The sequence below is a fragment of the Canis lupus genome, chromosome 5, assembly GCF_003254725.2.
Source record: "Canis lupus dingo isolate Sandy chromosome 5, ASM325472v2, whole genome shotgun sequence".
Taxonomy (NCBI): Eukaryota; Metazoa; Chordata; class Mammalia; order Carnivora; family Canidae; genus Canis; species Canis lupus.
This window is the reverse complement of record NC_064247.1, coordinates 61881743-61901065: the sequence shown is the minus strand read 5'-3', so window position 1 is coordinate 61901065 and position 19323 is coordinate 61881743. Positions and strand designations below refer to the sequence as shown.

General features: G+C 47.6%; 2 long non-coding RNA genes across 5 annotated transcripts; one reads left to right on the top strand and one right to left on the bottom strand.

Annotated features, from left to right (window-relative positions):
• Positions 1 to 1281: 1281 nt before the first annotated feature.
• On the top strand, positions 1282 to 10113 carry LOC112646893 (uncharacterized). 3 transcript variants are annotated; one of them, XR_003127968.3, is made up of 4 exons: positions 1282 to 1489; positions 7111 to 7196; positions 8231 to 8300; positions 9555 to 10113. It is a non-coding gene; the product is annotated as an uncharacterized LOC112646893 (long non-coding RNA). The 3 variants fall into 3 exon arrangements; XR_003127965.3 differs by having other exon boundaries at positions 7063 to 7196; XR_003127966.3 differs by lacking the exon at positions 7111 to 7196 and having other exon boundaries at positions 1305 to 1489.
• On the bottom strand, positions 7937 to 12100 carry LOC118354820 (uncharacterized). Of its 2 annotated transcripts, XR_004816074.2 has the most exons (3): positions 11556 to 12009; positions 8718 to 9810; positions 7937 to 8285 (listed from the first exon to the last, which is right to left on the bottom strand). It is a non-coding gene; the product is annotated as an uncharacterized LOC118354820 (long non-coding RNA). The 2 variants fall into 2 exon arrangements; XR_004816073.2 differs by having other exon boundaries at positions 7937 to 9810; positions 11556 to 12100.
• Positions 12101 to 19323: the final 7223 nt, after the last annotated feature.

Here is a 19323-nt window from a genome sequence, read left to right as displayed (position 1 = left end):
CCTGCATTGGGCTCCTTACAGGGAGGCTGCTTCTCCCTCTGCCTATGTCTCTACCTCTCTCTCTCTCTCTCTCTCTCTCTGTATCGCATAAATTAAAAAAAAAATTTAAATCATAAAAAATACAGATCTTTAAAAAGAAAAAGTCACCAACCAATTTGGTGTATATCCTTCCAACTCAACCTTCAAGTGCCTCCTGCTAATTGGTTGGGTTTCCTCCCCTATCACAGGACACATTCTTCCAATGGTCATTTATCACAATTAAAACTGAATAATTATTTGCATCATTACTTCTCTTAAAAACTGAGTTTGATGAAAGTATTCGTATAAACACATTTTTTTATCAAAATGAGACCGATTAGTAGGTAATATTTTATGGTGTGTTTTCCTCGTGCATTAATGCATCCTGAGCACTCTTCACGTACTCATGTCAATTTGCAGGAGCCGTTTTGATGCTACCTAGTATTGAATTTAACTGGATGGCTGAGCCCAAATTTATCTCAGTCCGTTACTGGACATTTGAGGTATTTCCAATTTTTCTCTAATCTACTGCTTTCGACATCTTAATAGATAAATCTCCCCCTGCTTCTTTGATTATCTCCTAAAAATAGAATTGCTGGGTCCAAAAATATGCCACATTTTCAGCTTTTGATGGAGGTCTACAAATTGTCTTCCAAAAAGCCTACCAATTTACACTTTTACTTTTTTGCTTTATTAAAACTTTTTCCTATCACAAAAATAGTACATATTAACTGTAGACAGAATACAGATAAGCAAATCCCAGGATGCTGCTTTATAACCCCTTTTAGGTGAATTCGTCCTGTATTTGTCTAATAGATGCCCTCGGGAGGTAGACTCTGGCTGGAGGTACACCGTTACTGGCTGTGTGACCTTAGGTGAGTTACTTATGTCCGCAGGCTTCTGTTACTCACCTGTAACATGGCAGCATGGACAGGTTGTCATAAGGATGCATGATAAGCATGCACTTGGCATGTTATAAATTCTAAAGCTAGTTTCCTATAATTCTGTTTGCACCTTGCTTTTCTACCCTGGTTATACAGACAAGCATCTTCCCTTTGTACCAAGTGGATACTTCTAGCTCCAATCTTTGACATAAGTACCCTAACTCCAAATACAATTAACACCAGCTGTGGCATTTTGCTGGCGTCATTTTCATTTGGTCCCAGCCAAACTAGTTAGGAGTTCCTCCTTCCCCCTGCCTGCCCCTGACTTACCCACTGCCATCTGTCCTCCGAAGCACCCAGGCAGAAACCACCAGAACATCGCCTTCCCCTCCCACAGTTTGCTGGGTTTCAACTCTGTCATTCCACTATGCTGCGTAGGACTGGAGTCAGACAGATCTTGGTTGAACCCTGGCACTGCTGCCCACATTCTGTGTGACCACAAGCAGCTGCTTTCCTTCTGTGGGACCTAAGCTTCTTCATCTGTAAGATGGGCTGATAGCAGACCTGCCACTTAGGTGAAGTAAGAGGTAGGTGCTTAGCGTCTCAAAAGGGGGAGTTGTGGTTAGCATTATTATCCTTATCATCATCCTCTAGTGCTCCCTGGCCTTCATTATGGGGCAGGCCCAACCCCAGCCCACTCACAGCACTGATGGGGCCTCCAGACCCACCCCCACCTTCAGCCTTTCTTAGGCTGAATTCCAGCGTGCCGCCAGGATGACCTCTCCGTGGCTTGACTGGAGCGTCTGGCTCTACTCTCCATGGTTCACAATCACCAGCAAACTAAAGCCTGAATTGTCCTAGCATGGTTTCCACTGTCCGGGGTCTGTTTCTAGCCTGGGCACTCCTCTGCCTGCACCCCGCCATGCCTGGCTCCCAGCTCCCCATCTCTGCATCAACCTTGTGTCTGTCTTCTCACATTCTGTGATGGCCCCACCGCTGGGACAACACTGTTCCCCACCATCCCCAGCCTGCCTCAACCATGCCTCCTGGAGTTGGTCTTCTCTGACCAGCTCCTAGAACATTCTACCCCCCTCCTCCTCACCGCACACGTGACATGCCCTTCCCTGCGTGACGTGGAGGATGACACTGGGCCCTTCTTGACAACAGAGGCCCTCTTGATTCACCTCTGCATGCACCCCCCCTGCCCCCTGGCTCCCTCCCCAAACCCTCAATATTTGTTTGTTAACAGCACTGTTAATAAATAACATTCTTCTGGGATTTAGACGAACAAAAGTTTACCCACCGGCCAAAGGTTTTACAGAGATCATCTACCTGCCCTGTGACTTAGATGAAAAGGACAAAGAAAGGCCAAGACGGCAGCACCCCTCAGCAGAGCTCATGTGTCCATAGACCACATGTCTATGTGTCCCAGCTCATGTGCTGGGACGCACGTGTGCAGCGACTGTCCCAGTGCGGGTTGTGCATGCACGTGGGGTGAGCCTGAGAGGTACGTCCTGTGTGCCCTTCTCAGCCACGCGAGGGCAAGAGAGCGGGTCGTGCAAGGCTTGCCCGCTCTCCCGCTGGGGCAGGGCCAGAGCGCCCTACGGAGGGAGGGGTGGGGCTCCGCACTCCCCCTCTCTGTCCCAGAGGCATGTAAGTTTCAAGGAAATCTGTTTCGTCCTGTTGAGGAAGATGATGCAACCCGGCTAGAAAGGAAGTGGGGAGTTGCCTTACTACTACAAGCTAAGGAATGTCACGTCGCTCTGGTGTTCTTCACATTCCCAGAAATATGTCTTAGTTGAAAAGGAGGTGGATGACTCAATGTTGGCCCCGCTTTCGACAGATTAACTGCGGAGCCCCAGCGGTGCTAATGAGGCCAGGCCCGCAGAAAGTGCAGTGGGTGTGAGTTGCCAGGACCACCGCGGGTCCCCGCATCTGGGGGCTGCTGTGGCCCAGGGCATGTGGGGCCCAACCAAGTAAACACAGGACAGTTTTTCTCCAAGCTGGGGTAAGGAGCCCTCGGTCCATGTTGCCTTCATGTGACTCTAAGCTATCTCAACGTGCCTGACCAGGCGCCCTGAATTCAGTCATGGTGCTGATTATTTGCTTTGCAGAATTGGGTGTGTGTGTTGGGGGGGGGGGGGAGTCTACCCTTAGAACAGGTTCCTGTAATATGATTCCTCTCCTTTTCAGAGAATTTGGTGCTTTATTCTAACTTGGCTATTCCTTCCTGGTCTCCATATCCCCTCCCTCCCCCATCCTCCAAATTAAACCTTTTTCTTGTAGAAAGACCTGGAAAATTATTTCAAGGGCAAGAATTTGGCAACTATCCCTGAAAACAAAGCACATGCTTTGCAGGGGTTTTATAATGTTCCAGAGAGCAGCCACCTGTTCCTTCCCACCCACCTCCGGGAGCCTGGCCATAGGGCCAGTGAACCGTGAGACAGGACCAGTGGCCAGCTTGCACTGCAGAAGCTCTGGGTTTCTCAGGGGCCTCCTCTGACCCGCAGTCCACATGCACCCCATCTGCATCCTGCCAGCCCGTTTGTTGGTAGTCACCGTTCCAAGGCCAATAGCCAAAAGCAATGCTGAGCTGTGGATGCCTCCCAGGCTCGGTTTACAAACTTAAATTTCCAAACACATATTTGCCCACCTGGAAGAGAGAAAACTCAGATTACCAAGGTTTCCAATAAGAACGGCACATCGACCAAAGGCAAGGAAGTGCAACACCAGCTCTGAAGAATCCTTGAGATTCCATCAAACAACAACTGGTGATGAGAAGTCAGGAAAGAGTCAGGTGACGGTTATAGCCCTTTACATTGTACAGCCAGGGGATACGTCTCCTAAACTCACTATCATGGAAACTTCCTGCTCCAAGACTCAATACTTTTTGTCCGCATGGCAACTAAACTGATAAAGGGCCAGCCCTTCTGTATCACCCACCTTGGTGGTGGGCCTGGATGTGAATGTGGGGCAGTGGCCTGAAGGCCACAGGCCAAAGGCTTGGAGCTAGACAGACCGGGAATGACTTCCAGCTTTGTTTTCTGGCTGTGAGAGTCAGAGTCCATTTCTTAGCCTCTCTGGTTTTATTCACTGTATCTGAAGACTTAGAAATAAATAACACCTGTCTCATTTGGTTGTGAACAGGACACAATAACTTCCTAATTTTGCAAAGTGCCTGAAACAGTGCCTGGCACACACATCACGATGCTTGGCAAATAAATAGATGCCAAGATTCCCTCCTTGGGGAGGGGAGGTGGTGTTTTTAGATGTGGGGTTCTCCATCTTAGGGCTTCGTGGCCTGAGTCTTGCCTCGTAGAGTCTCAGGGCGAAATCCCACAGCTCTACCAGAACTAAGTGTAAAACACCGATGGAGCCCAGCAAAGGGCAGGGAAGTCAGAGTCCAGGTGAGACTCCTAAGGCACAGAAAGGAAAGTCTGCCGTCAAAGATGCTGTCCTGAGGGGCAAAGCTTGTTTGGACCGAATGAAAGATTGGAATGGTGGGGAAGGGGCAGCCTGCAAACTGCCCCTTCCCCACTTCTCAGAAGAGTGCACCTTCTAAGGGGAAATCAGCTTTTAGAGACTGTATTAGCCACCTCTTCCAGACACCTGCTGAGACAGAGTCCACCCCAAATCTGTCATTGCCTGGGCCATGATGGGCAAGAGCTGGAGATCCTGTAGGAAATGCTGTAGCCAAAGGCTATAGGAAGAAAGGTGAACCCTACCTGAACTCAGCCTGTCACCCCTGGGGCCATCACACCTGGTCCTGCTTCCTGGTGGTGCGGCAGTAAGATATACAGGATCCTGTGCTCAGAGGGGACCCGTGCACGGGGTTTAATGATCTGCAATCACGGTCTTGAACTTAAAATTTTATCGCTGACCTTGTGGTTTGTAAGTGAAGTTCCATGGGATGATGGAGTATGTGCTAGGGGCTTGGAGCCTCACAGGAGGTCACAACTGCCCCTTCCCTGTCCCCTGGTCTCCTGGGGGACCCAGATCTCCTTCTCAGCCCCTATTGAGAAACCACTGACACCCTTTGCCCCCAGTGGGTCTGGCCCAGGTGACTTGGAGCATCCCCATCAACACATACACACACAGAGTCTGAGGACAGGGCTCCCAAGCATGGGTGCTGTGTTCCCAGTGAGGTCTGCATGGATCTCCCCATTTTCCATCTGAGGGGAGTATACTCATTAAATAGCAAATTTTAAAAAATGTTGGGAGAGAGACCACAGATAAAAAAGCAAAGCTTTTTCTCTCCGTTTTTTTTTTTTTTTTAAAGTTTTTAATTTTTTTATTCATTCATGATAGTCACACAGAGAGAGAGAGAGAGGCAGAGACACAGGCAGAGGGAGAAGCAGGCTACATGCAGGGAGCCCGACATGGGATTCGATCCAGGGCCTCCAGGATCGCGCCCTGGGCCAAAGACAGGTGCCAAACCGCTGCGCCACCCAGGGATCCCTCTCTCCGTTTTGAATACGGAATTCTGCATCTTTGTTTTGCACTGCCTCCCCCCGCTATGATATTAGCAGCCCTGCCTCTGGCCATAATTCCCTCCCATGTGGACATCTCATGTCAGCTGGAGATGCTAGCCAGGTGGACAAGGTCAGGTTCCTGCATTTCAGAGTTTTGTGTGTTACAAAGCAGAGGGCAAGCTCTCCTGTCATTCCAGAGGCCATGTGGAGTGGTGAGTGGGGCCACTTGACCCACTCTGTGGGGTCTTTGTAATTCTGGGGGCTTTGTAGTGCTGGGGGCTTGTCACCTGCCCAGGCCTGACTTCCTTGCCTGTGAAGATATTAGGCAATATGATTTTCAAAATCTTTTCTGTCTCTAAAAATACCTTATGATTCTGGGTACATGGTAAGACCCATTTCCTGTGAAATGGCTCATTTTCTGTGAAAATCCAGTGCAGTAGATAATACAGGATCCTCCAGTATCCTGGCAACAAAGGTTTGTTTTTTTTCTTTTTTTATGATTATTGGTGGTGGATAAACAACAGAAGGGGACCTATATTTGAAATGCCATTCCATGATCCAGATTTATTGTATAAAATAAAATATTTTTAAAAGAAATAAATAGATCAATAAGTAAAGTCTTATTATTAGGAAGTGGATTGAAAATAGGAACCTTAATTTATCGTTGTATCCTACATTAGCTACTGCATCATGTCGATGCCAGAGCCCACCATAGGCTGCTGATTGACAGCTGCTCAAGGTGTGTGCACACTGGAGCCTACATAGTTATTGTTCTCCAGAAGACCACAGAAATACGTCTAGAAAGGATATAAGGAAGTGCAAGATTGGTAGCTGAAGTGTCCCCTATCCAGATCAGCAGGTAAATCCTCAGTCATCCAGGAAAGAAAGTACTTGCCCTTCTCCATGTCCACCACCGTGACACCTTTGGCACGCTGCACTTCTACTGCCTCCGGGGAAAACCTTTTCTGGGCTGCAAATGAACAAGTCAGCCCGTCCAAAGTGATGTGGGAAATGTGAGCCACATCTGATGTCTGGGACCTCTTCCTCTACCCAAATCTGCGGCAGACAATTTTCCACCCATAAGAAGGAGACTCTCATTTGAAATTCCTGGTTACGTTTTCTTCTCCATAAAGTGGGTCATAGATTCTAAGAAACACTGTTATCACCTTATTAAACACATACCCATAAGTTCTAAAATCCGGGATTGAAAGTTAGTACACGCACGGGAGCCCACAATGTTTGCCCGTGAGAGTTCCATATTATGACAAACACTCCCTACACTGGAGACTGTTTTTGTTTGTACGGTGAGAAAGGGGTTTGGATGACATGGAGGATCTCACCATTCCTATCTGCATCTTCTGATGTGATGAATTACCCTTTGTTGTGAGAGTGTTGTAGTTCTTTGTTTTTTGCCAGAGACCAGTGTTCTAAAACACCTCATGGGGCCCTGGCAGGCAAGATTGTCTTTTGGGATATAGCATAGTTGGGATTTCAGAAATCCTGTGACTTCAGAGTGTCAGGCTGGCCCAGGAAAAGGGCCAGACAGCTGTGGGGAAAGAATCTAAGGGGGGAAAGATAATCATCAGGAAAATTAACAAAAGGCTTCAGATTGTGTCATAATAACAGTTGCTGAAAATGGTTAAAATCACACATGCTGTTATTCCTTCTGGTTCAAACGCTCCCCTAAGACAGTGGAATTAGTAACAAAGGACTCTCCTCCTCTCCTCCGATTGAAGCTGGGCAGCAAGTTCAAGATGTCTTGAAAGAAAGCGAGAAGAGAAGCTTCCCTTTCAGCCCTCAGGAACCTGCAATCTCATAGCAGGTATGGTAATCCGGGGCAGACATTTGATGGAAAGCGAGAAGCAACTCCCTTCGCTTCAAAGATGGGATTGGTTGAGACCCTGAGGGTTGCTGAGCTAGGATGGAGCCAGTTCCAGGACCCAAACTTTTCCCCCATTCACACATTCTGGAAAGATGACCAGACCGTCTTGTACATGAGTTTTCCCAAATGCAAAATCAGAAAAAAAAACTTTTTTTTTTTTTAAAGATTTAATTTATTTTTTCATGAGACACACACACACACACACAGAGACAGAGAGACAGAGAGAGAGAGGCAGAGACACAGGCAGAGGGAGAACAAGCTCCACGCAGGGAGCCCGACGCGGGACCCGATCCTGGGTCTCCAGGATCACGCCCCGGGCCGAAGGCGGCGCTAAACCGCTGGCCACTGGGGCTGCCCAGAAAAAAATATCTTAACCCATTTTGTAGAATGATTGCAGGGAAAGCACGCCGTCAGTAGTAATATTTGAGAAGGACTTTACTCGTAGCTAGTTGTTGCATAAATGCTACGATTGCCAGGCCCCGGGCGAAGCCTGCCTGGTGTAAAGTTGCAGCCTCCAGGCCAGTTCACCTGCGTGGAATCTCTTGCCAGACGATAGTCAATGTCCCATTCGGGGGCCTTAGTAACATAAAGCGTATGGAACCCAGAATGTGCATCACGCCAGAGACTGAACCTTCAATAGCATGGCGCAGAATGGGAAACCACTACTCCCTTGGCCCATCTGAGAAATTCTTTTTATTTTATTACGTACAGTCTCCTCCTTCCTTTGATCATGAATCAGAACCTTTTACAGCTAGAAGGAGTTTTAGGGATATTCTAGCCGTTTCTCATTTTACCAACCACAGGTCCTGGAATTGAGCAGTACCAAAGTTTTCTGACTCAGAGCATTGTTCAGAGGAATCACCTAGCTCAACGCAATTGCAGCCTAAGGGCATCAGCCGTGCTCACGATTCCCACCGCAGGGCGAACATAAGCACATTCTTCCTTGGACTTTGCTGCACTGTGTTTTTTTATAGAAACACCCTTGCCGGCGGGATGCCAGAAGGCCACTCTCAGGAGGGGACCCTCGGTCTGTGGATGGAAAAGGTCGGTCAGCCACGGTCTGTGATTTTGCGAGTTAGCACATTGTGATCTTCCCCACAGTCTTATGAAACAGGCATCCACAGAAAAATGCAGGTCAGAAGTAGAAGCAACTTCTCCCAATGGTGGGAGGTCAGGCTTGAAGCCCAGATTCCAAAGACTTGCCCTCTTGCCACTTCCCCTAAAGCATTATCAGAGAAGCTGTCCTGGACAGGTGACCAAGGCAAGCACTCGGCCTTAGGGAGAAGTCTGGGCTGGACTCCTGAAACTGGAGGGTAGGCTGGAAGGAACAGGCAAGGAGCCAGTTTACAGACCCTGTCCCCAAGGGGGCAGAGCTACGTGGATGCTAAGGCTGGGGGTGTGGACCCTGACGTGGCATGTTTCCCTTGCCCTCTGCCCTGAGCAAACCCAGCCCCGGGTTACCTGTTGACTGATGGGGCCTTGCCTCTGCAACGTAGCAGCCCTCCTGACCTCCACCGGGGTGTTTTATGCTGAGTCAACTGCCTTGCAAACTCCTTTCAGCACACAGCAGCTGGTCACCAAGCTGGAGCATGGAGCCCCTTCCTGGACACCCCCTGAGGTATAAGCAGGGGACTCAGGCAGCTGACTCCTGCAGCCTGCCTCTCTCACTTCCCAGCCGCATCGGCTTGGGCAGGTCACTAAGCCTCTGTGTGTCTCAGTTTCTTCATCTGTGAAATGGAGAACATAACAGGTGATAGATAACTGGACCCATCTCATGGTGCCGTTTGAACAGGAAATGAGTCAAGTCCACCTGGAAGTGCTAGAAATGGAGCTGGCGCATAGTAGGTGCTCAGAGCGGATGCCTCTCGTTGGTTTCTGCGCACACGGATCAGGGCACCGGGCAGAGCTCCCCTGAAGGGACCTCACCAGGACCTCGTCCAGGCTGAGGACACACTGTCTTCTGAGTCAGGCCATTCCATTTTTGGACCGCTCTGACTAAGAACATTCTTCCTTATGTTCAGCCAAGTCCACCTCCCTGCAACTCCCACTCACTGGTCCCAGCTCTGCCAGAAGGCAAATGTCAAAAAAATATTCTTGAAAGAGAGGACATAGAAGGTAAATAATAATGAAAGAATTGGGTTGAGGGATTACAGTCTCTCCCCCAGCCATTCCCACAGCCAAGCACAGCCTGGGGGGCATCAGACCTTTGAGTGACATTTGAAAATCCACAGAAGCTCTAAGTTCTTCAGTGCTTCCTTTAGAAACGCATGAAACAACTTCTTTCTCCCTGTTTTCCAGACCTGAGTGTGCTGTCAGATTGCCATGAGACCAAGTGAAGAGTCACTCCAAGTGTGCAAAGGTGACAGTCACAAGGGCTAGAGAGCTGTGACCCGACCTCACTTAATACGTGCCGTCCGCCCCGTAATCACTGTCCATCCAGGGGTGTGGCCCAGGAGGCGGTGACGCGTGGCAGGCCTCCTGTTTGCGGAGCGCTTCTGGCGTCAGGTGTAAAATCACGGCCGGTGTGTCCATTTCCCACCTTCCGCGGCGTGTACTACAAGGAAGGATAAATGCACACATCTTTTTCTATGTAGATTTGACAGCTTAGCTCCCCACTGACTCTTGTTAAAAATGATTCGAAATAGAGTCTTTCAGTGCTGCAAGAGGAGAAGGTTCTGGAGACCTGTTGCACAACACTGTGAAGTAGATTGAAGGCTACTGAGACACATACTTAAAAATGACTCGGATGGTGAGTCCAATGCTATGTGCTTCCTACCATGATAGAAATGTATAAATCATTAAACGTGTTAGAAAAAAAATGACTCGAGCATTTCAAGAATAAATCAGTGAAAACTCAGGATACATGTTGGGACTCCTCTCGGCTGCGCTAGGGCAGGGCAGGAGTGACTTTGGTCCACAGCTCTTGGTGGTGGGACTGTTATATTGTGTTTCTAAACCAAATGTGATCTGGCTCTGAACCCTTACAGGGCCAGGCAGGTGGCAGGATCAGTCACTAGTTGGGCATTTTGTGCCTCCAAGGGCTCATCCAAGGATCCAGAACAAAGCAGAGGGGCCCCATCTTTCGTCCCTGACCTCTGGCGCCGCCTCTCCCCATCATCTATGGCTGAGCAGTGCTATAGCCTCTCAGGTTTTATGGACCCCAGCTTGTGAGAGCTTTCCAAGGACTTGACCCCAGAGACCCTCCGTGCTCTTCTCAAGGTCGAAGGGCCCACTCTCCGCTCCCAGTGTGCCCGTCCCAAAACCCCACAGGTCCCCCTGCACACAAGCTCTCTGTCACATTGCCCTGTCACCACCCATGAGACAATCCATTTTATCTCTCTCCTGGAGCCCCAAACAAAAAAGCTTCTTAGCCTAATACCCCATCCCTCTCCAGGGGATACTGTAAGAAGCTCAGGCCTCTTAAAGGGTTTTTGGGGGGTAAGTGGTCTGCACCTCCCTGGTGCTTTCACCAGGGTAGAATCAACACAGGCTAACAGACACCCAGGATGTGGGTCTATCCTTAGTCCTCACCAGGTCACATTAAGACCCTCAGTGCTTAGAAGGCCACATGACTCCATCTCTGGGTCTCCAGTGACAACCGAGAGCTTGCCTTCTGGGCAGGACGGTTCCAGGGATTCTGGTGGCGTCCCCGGGAGTCAGGCTACAGCAGGGACCGGGCCTGGTGTCTGGCAGGTAGGGACCCATCAGCCTGGATTTCTTAAGGCTCAGAAAGAAAACCCTGTGTTTGACTCAGACAACGGTTTGCGTTTCCCGTGTTTTAAATATTAACTGGGACCACTGCCATCTCCTCCCCCCAGCTGGATCCTTCGTCCCTTGGAATCGGGCAAATGAAACTAGTGGAGTCCTCCTGGCCTCCTGGCCTCCTGCTGTGGCTCCGGGGCTCCGGGGCTCACTCCCTGTAGGGCTAAGCTCCCACGGCCTCTGGGGCACAGAAGCGTCTGGCTCACCTCCTCCTTCCTGCCTTCTTCCTCTTTCCTCACGGCACACAGTGGGGGGCCAAGGTCCTGGCCTTGGACCTCTGTCCTCCCACCCTCCTGGGTCACAACCACTGGTTTACCGAGGGCATGAACTCTCTCCTGAATCAACAAAGGGGCACTGACTCAGCGTGCAAGCGGCCGTCTGGGCACCGGACCCTCCCTCTGCCCGCATCCCTGGCTCCGCCACCTCGGCGCAACCTGGGGGTCCCCTCCTCACTCACCCAGCCCCTCAGGGGTCCAGTCACAGGAGCTCCCAGGGGACACAGGGCCGGCCGCCCTACCAGGTCACCCTTTTACCCACCTGCCACTTTCTTCCTTGCAAATGCCCAGCTCCAGCTCCTAAAATCAGAGCCTTTTGTTCAGCCTCCACCACCTCTGTCCATCTGCTGTTGGAAAACACCGACTGGCAAAGGGAAATTGAACCCGTAGGGGGGTCTCCCCTGAGGGGGCCGCACACCCCTAACTGGGGGGCTGCAGGAACAAGGGGCTTGGCAACGTGCTCAGTCAACTCTGCACAGTCTCTTGGGAGCCTTCCCTTTCTCCTGGGCACTTCCACAACCTTGGATACTACCCAGTGTTGTTTCCCCAGCTGAGACTCAGTCTCCAGCAAGTGTCTTACTGAGCACCTGCTATGCGCCAGGCGCTGGGGTAGGCAGCTCCAAAGGGTGATGATGAGTGGGAGGGGACGGCGGTCACTGGGTGCTCACTGTGTGCCAGGCACTGTCCTGCGCACATCACATATTCGGACTCCATTAATCCTCACAATGGGCCCATCTAGTCCTCAGAAAACGCCCACGAAATGGGTGCTCTCATCATCCGGTGTCACAGATGGATGGATGACAGAGCTGCCCGAGGTCATGCAGCCAGTGGGTGGAGAGGTCTGCAGGGATCACAGGAGTCCTCTGCCCGTGTCCCTGGAGAGTACCTCCCACAGAGGGAGAGGCAGTAAGGGAGAGGGTGGACAAAGAGGTGGCCCCCAGCCCAGGGCAGGAGGGCGGTCGGAGGGGACCAGGACACAAGGAGGCCCGGGGGATGGAGGTGTACGTGGAAGAGCCGTGAGCCAGAGAACCTAGGGGCTAAGCGCTCTCTACTGTTCTGGATCAGGTCCTGGATGCCAGAGGCCACAAGGGACGGTATTGGGACAGTTGGTACAATTTGAATATGGACTGTGGATTGGATGATAGCTTTGTCAAGGCAAAGTTTCCTGGTTTTGATCATTGTGTTGTGGTTGTGCACAAGAATGTTTTTGTTAGGGAATACACACTGTGGTGTGCGGGACACAATGCCTGCTTCTTAGTCTCAAATGGTTCAGAGAAAATATGTACTTATATGTGTGTATATGTCTATATGTGTGCCTGTAGGTGTGCATTTGAGTGTGCGTGTGGCTATATGTGTGTGTGCATTTGGATGTTGTGTGTCTATGTGTGCGTGTGTGTTTGGGTACGGGGTGTGTGTTTGGGTGTGCACGTGTGTGTGTGTGTGTGTGTGTGTGTGTATCTAGAGAGCTGGAAAGAGAGAGAGAGAGAACGATACAGCTAACAAGCAAAGTGTGAATGAATGAATCTGGGTAAAGGGTATAAGGGAGTTCCTTGCACTAGTCTTGCAACTTTTCAGCAAACTTGAATTATTCTAGAACACAAAGTTACCAAGAATATATGACTTAAACAGTAGTACAGGAAATTATAAAAACCAAATAATCCCTATCAGATACGTTAAAGGGATTGCCTACTGGGAGGAGGGGGTACAGGTGGAAAAAGGATAAAAATGAAGGCACTAAATGGAAGAAAGGAATAAAAAGAAGGGCAGAGAGAGAGAGAAAGAGAGGGAAGGACAGAGGAAAGGAAGAAAGAGGAATAGGATGGAGGGAGGGATTGAGGGAAGGAAGGAAGGAAGGTGAAAGAAAGGAAGGAAGGCAAGTAGGTAGGAAGGAAGGAGGATGGAAGGAAGGAAGGAAGGAAGGAAGGAAGGAAGGAAGGAAGGAAGGAAGGAAGGAAGGAGAAAGTCTGGGTCTTTGTAGCTCATTCCTTGAGTGCACTCATCCTCCTGACACCACCTTTCCATATCTGGAGGATGGCTCCTAAATCCTCATCCCAGCTGGTCAAGTGTGCCAATCCTGCAAGCAGAGTTGCTTGGTACAGGACACCTCCTGGGCACCCTACTGTTAACTATGATTCACAACCCAAATTGCCTTTCCCTCTTTGTCCCTTTGACCTTGCTTTGCCCCAGGGCCAGCGCCACCCCCATGGCTCCAGTTCCCTCTCCTTCTTCCCTTCATCCAGGTTGCAGCCACATCTTATTCTTTCTTCCTCTGATCTGCTCCTCTCCATCTTCCTTTCTGTCCCAGCGCCCGGAACCTCGCCCAGGCTTGCTGCTATGGCCTCGCACCTGGGTGCACGTCCCCCACTCTGTGCATCTGCAGTTCAGGGACATTTGCGACCAGCCCAACTTCCCTGGCACACTGCTGTGCTCTCCTGGAGCTCAAGAATACACTCCAAAGCAATCCATTCCTCTCCTGTCTCTGATTCTTTCACAAATATTTGTTTCAACTTCCAACTTTATCAAAAGTCCTTGGAAGCAGGTACTGCTCCAACCTGGGACACCAATTGTCCCTTCTGCAGTGCCTGGCATGTAGCTGGATGCCTGGCAGTGGGAATATAATAGACACTTGATCCATAAACGGGTTTTTCCTTATTTCTGAGTAATTCAGTTATACCAATGCTCATCTTATGTATTTGGGATGACAATGAAAGAGAATAAAGGACAGGATCAGGACCCTAGAGCAGTTTGGGGTCCCTCCTGGGGTGTCCCCATGTCAGGGACAATAGCCCTTGGGATCTCTTACAAGGCTCTGCCAAAAAACTGCCCTGGGAGAACTAAAGGCCAATTCTGGGGCAGCTCTGTATTTTCAAGTTCCCAATAAAACTCATAATATGGTTTTTAAAATATATATTTATTTCTGTAAATGTTCCAAAGCTTAACTCAGTTTAAAGCACACTCCAGCATCAGGTGCTACCTCTTAGATTTCTCATTTCCCAGCCCAAGACATATATTTTTTTGTATCACCACAAACAGCAATCAATTCTATTTCCAGTTGCTTCCAAAACAACTCTAATGGGCCAGTCACTGCCCAAACAAGGAAAGGGCTGGGTGGGTAAGCCCACGTCTGTCATCATCGGAAACCAAGTCATCCAGCTAAACGTCTCACCAACCCCAGACCCATATATTTAATTCCTTGTTTCTTGATATTTCATAATTTCAGCTCATAAAAGAGACCATGATGTAATGCCTAATAAATGCCAAAGTAGCCTTTTCGAGAAGTGACACCAAACATGGGCAGGATGCCTAAGCCAAGTTTGCTCGGGCAAGGGTTCAGGTATCTGTTGTCATGTAGGTTTTCATCTGAGAGGCTGGTTCATAAACAGGGTTGGTAGAGGTTTTGATCTATCTAAACTTCAAAGCACTGTGGTTTGAGCCCACACAGGATGTATTCGAGAGAATCTCTATGTCACTGGGGGGGACAGGTACCAAAACATGTATATCCTCCCAGAGCCAATAATATCAAGGACCACTTCCTGTGAGTGGTGGTTTTTTTTTTTCTCACTATAATGTAAACTTCCTGTTACGATTTTAACCAGTTGCCTCTTGTCCAGTTCTCAGGGGAGACAGTCATCAGTTGGTCATGAGCCTGTGAACAATGCTTTAGCCTTTCTATATGAACATAGCATGACCGGTCTTCTTTCTGTGGACCATCTGCTTCGAGTTGTTTGTGCAGGTGTGATGTATTTTTCTCCCTAATTTCTCAATTCTCTGTTTACTTTTGAAGTTAGAACATATACTTGCTATTCATGGATCCAGAGGAAAGAACAATGTCTTGGCCATAGAAGGGAGTTCAAACTATGAGTTTGGCTCATCAGATTCTATGCTCCAAACAGCTGCCTTGGTGAGCCCTGTGCTGGCTCCCTTCAAATACAATAATCACAAGAAGACATCTCAGAGATGCTCAGGTCCAGCCTTCCCCCATGTGGGCTTCCATGGAAGGCCCAGTCATCCACAGTTACCGTCTTTAAGGACACAGGTGGAAAAAAAAAAAGAAAGGACACAGGTGAGAAGCATGTCCAGAATTACCCACATACTGACTCTTCCCTCCTCCTGCTTTTCTGCTGAAATAACCCAACAAACATATCTGGGATGGTTCTAGAACCCTCTAAATCCACTCCTCTTTGCCCCATGCAGCCCCAGGGATCCCTGGCATTGAGGCTGAGCCGAATGCTGGTGGCTAGCAGAGAAAGTCCACTGCAGGGAGTCAGACAGTGGCTCAGCAGAGGGCGCATCCACTGTGGCTATGGGAAGCAGGGTCAGGTCCCTGCTTCATGAAGGGCGTTAGGTTTCACGGAGAGATTGCTTTCATCCTCACACACCCTCTCTCATCATCCCACTGGACTCCCAAAGAAAAATTAAAATGCAGCTTTAAAATATATGCCCCCCTTCCCCCATTTTGACTGGCTCTAAATAAATGACCAATGATCCAATAAAGCGGCTTTCAAGATTCTGTTCAAAGGAGGACCTAATATGTACTGGATTCTATTCTAGGACTAAGGACAATGTACCTCCTCTTATGAGTCCAGTCTAGGAGGGATGGGGCTGATCAAATATTGCAAGGACTGTTCTTCTACTAAGCAACCATGTATATAGTTTATCTGAGACTCACATTTACTGGGGTGTCCTGCATTTCCGTTTATTAAATTTGGCAGCCCTGATTGGGAAAGGTAGACATGATTACGGGGAGAAAGGGGCTTTCAGGGCTCATAGGGAGGGCCCCCAGCCCAAGGCTAATTGGGATTTCATAAAGGGAATGCAATCTCCCTTACAATGGGTAATTTTTTTTTTGTAAATTTTTTTTAACTTTCTCCTCACAACCCATATATACATATATATTAAATATTTTATTTATTCAAGAGAGACACAGAGAGAAAGAGAGCAGAGACATAGGCAGAGGGAGGAGAAGCAGGCTCCCTGCAAGGAGCCGGATATAGGACTCAATCCTGGGACCCCAGGATCATGCCCTGAGCCGAAGGCAGACGCTCAACCACAGAGCCACTCAGGCATCCCTTCTTTAAATATTTTATTTATTTATTTGAGAGCAAGCACGTGAGCATGAGCTAGGTGAGGGGCAGAGGGAGAAGCAGGCTCCATGCAAGGAGCCTGATGCGGAACTTGATCCTAGAACCCCAGGATCACGCCCTGAGCCCAAGGCAGACGCTCAACCACTGAGCCACCCAGGCGTCCCACAACTCTGAATATATTATGTGCAAATGAACTGACATTGCAAGGCTGGTCAGGTTCCCTTTGCCCCTAGGCCCACTCTCCATCCTTCCTCATCCTGCTAATCCTTTGCCCTCTGGCTTCTGTTGGGTTTGGCCAGTGGGAGGCACCTGTAGGAGACCAAGGTTAGCAGAAGGCTACAGCTCCTCCTGGATGGCCTCTTCATATAGCTACTGTGTCTATTGTGTCTCTCAGGGGCCCTTGGTCCTTTCAGAGCCAAAGGTGGCCTCAGCCAGCACCCCACCCCCACTCCCATCCCACCCTGCCTTAGTGCCCAGCCCTGGTGTATGTCCCATGCTTTGTTAAATACATTCCGTTATTTCCCAGTTTAATCGAGCTATCAATTTCCTTCACAGAACTGGACAAAAATAGCTCTCATTGCTTGCCCAAGTTAACCTATAAATACAACACAAGGAATTGAAAGTCCCATTAGAGTTTCTCATTTTATTTTGTTTTTTAAATGAAAACATTTTCTTTTGTGTTTTAAAATTTTTATTTTGTTTTTTAAAAATTGACTATATTATAATATTTGTTTGGAACAACTGTATGAAGAATAGCCAATAGTTTTTTATTTTTATTTTATGGAAAAGTAGTATTAAGAAGGAAATTTGCCCCAAAAGTATGACTGGTCTTCTTTCTGAGTAGCTAGTTTTAAGCTACAGTAACTAAAATAACAAGTAACAGATAAGAAAAGGCTCAGAAACAGACCCACGTAAATGTGGGAATTGAGTGTATGATGAAGTATAACATGTTAAATTATCTTAGAAAGGTTATTTAATTAATAATTTTGAGACAACTGATTCATGATTTGGAAAAAGAGGAAAAGAAAAAAGCTAGACCCCTACCCCATATCTTATATAAAAATAAATGGTAAATGATTAAAGAGTTAATGTTTAAAAAATATTGTAATATTTGATGAAAGCATAAATAAATATCGTCATAATGCCAGGATGAAGAAGAGTTTTCTATACCAGAGCAAGAAACCATAATTTTAAAAATCCCGAGATTTAAGTATCTAAGTATTTATACTTCTGAATGCAAAAATGCCATAATCAAAGTTAAAAGACTGATGACAAGCGTGTTTTCTGCAAAGATTTTTTAAAAAAAATCACAGGTTTAATTATAAAGAGGTCTTCCAAATCAATTAAAAAAAAAGACAAATTCTCTAATAGAAAAAATCTGTCTTTGTCACAAAGACTGTAACTAGCCAGTATTCTAAAAATGACTGATAGATTACAAAGGGGTGTTTCATCACATTAGTAATCAAAGATATTCAAATTAAAATGGGATGCTTTTAAACAATTACATTTTAAAAATTTAAATATGGGAGCCATTATGGATAAGAATATAGGGGGAGGTGGAAAACACACTGGAAAGATCTTTGTGGAAAGATATTTGGCCATATTTATCAAAGATCTTAGAAAGGTCCACTTTTTAAGTTGCAGGAGAAATCAAGGGACAAGTGTACAGAGATACACACAAGGGTGGGACACCTGGGTGGCTCAGTGGTTGAGGGTCTGCTTTGGCTCAGGGCATGATCCCCGGGTCCTGTGATTGAGTCCTGCATCGGGCTCGCCTTAGGGAGCCTGCTTCTCCCTCTGCCTATCTCTTGGCGTCTCTCTTTTTCTCTCATAAATAAATAAAACCTTAAAAAAAAAAAAGATACACACAAGGATGAGGTTGGCCACTGCAGGCTGTGTATGGTGGCAAAACCTGAGAGCAGGCACAGTGTCCAACAGTAGCTGCTGGCAACATAATTATTGGACTATTTGCCAATGGAATGTCATGCAAGCATTTACAGTTATTATATTGGTTGACATGGAGGGATCTAACATTAAATGTTACATGAAAAAGTAATAGGCAGAACCATGCCTATTAAATGATCTCAGCTCTTTTCTTCCTCCCCTTCCTCCTTCTCAAAAAAATCAACTTATTTATCACTTTGCACTCACTAGGATGGCTATAATCAAGAATAAAAAGTGTTGGTGAAGATGTGCAGGAACCAGAATTCTCATACCTTGCTGGTGGGAATATAAATTGGTGCACCTGCTCCAGAAAAGAGTCAGCTATTAAACACAGAGTAACCATATGACCCAACAATTCCACTCCCTGGTACATAGCCAAGAGAAATAAAAATGTATGTCCCTACAAAAAGGTGTACCCAAATTTCATATATATATTATTCATAAGAGACAAAAGGGGAACAAGACAAAGGGTCCATACACAATTGATGAATGGATAAGTAAAATGTGGTCCATCCCAACAACAGGAAATTATTTACCATAGAAAGGAATGACATACTGATACGTGCTACAACATGCATGAATTTTGAAAACAGGGATCCCTGGGTGGCGCAGCGGTTTGGCGCCTGCCTTTGGCCCAGGGCGCGATCCTGAGGACCCGGGATCGAATCCCATGTCGGGCTCCCGGAGCATGGAGCCTGCTTCTCCCTCTGCCTGTGTCTCTGCCTCTCTCTCTCTCTCTCTCTCTCTCTGTGTGACTATCATAAAAATAAATAGTAAATTAAAAAAAAATTAAAAAAAAAAAAATTTTGAAAACATACTGAGTGAAATAAGCCAGACAAAAGAGTACATATTGTCTAATTCCACTGATATGGAATGTCCAAAACAGGCAAATCCAGAGACAGAAGTTTGATTAGTAGTTGCCTAGGGTTTGGGTGGGAATGGTTTGGAGGGAAAAGTGGAATGACAGCTAAAGGGGTTTTGGGAGAGGTGATAAAAAGTTTC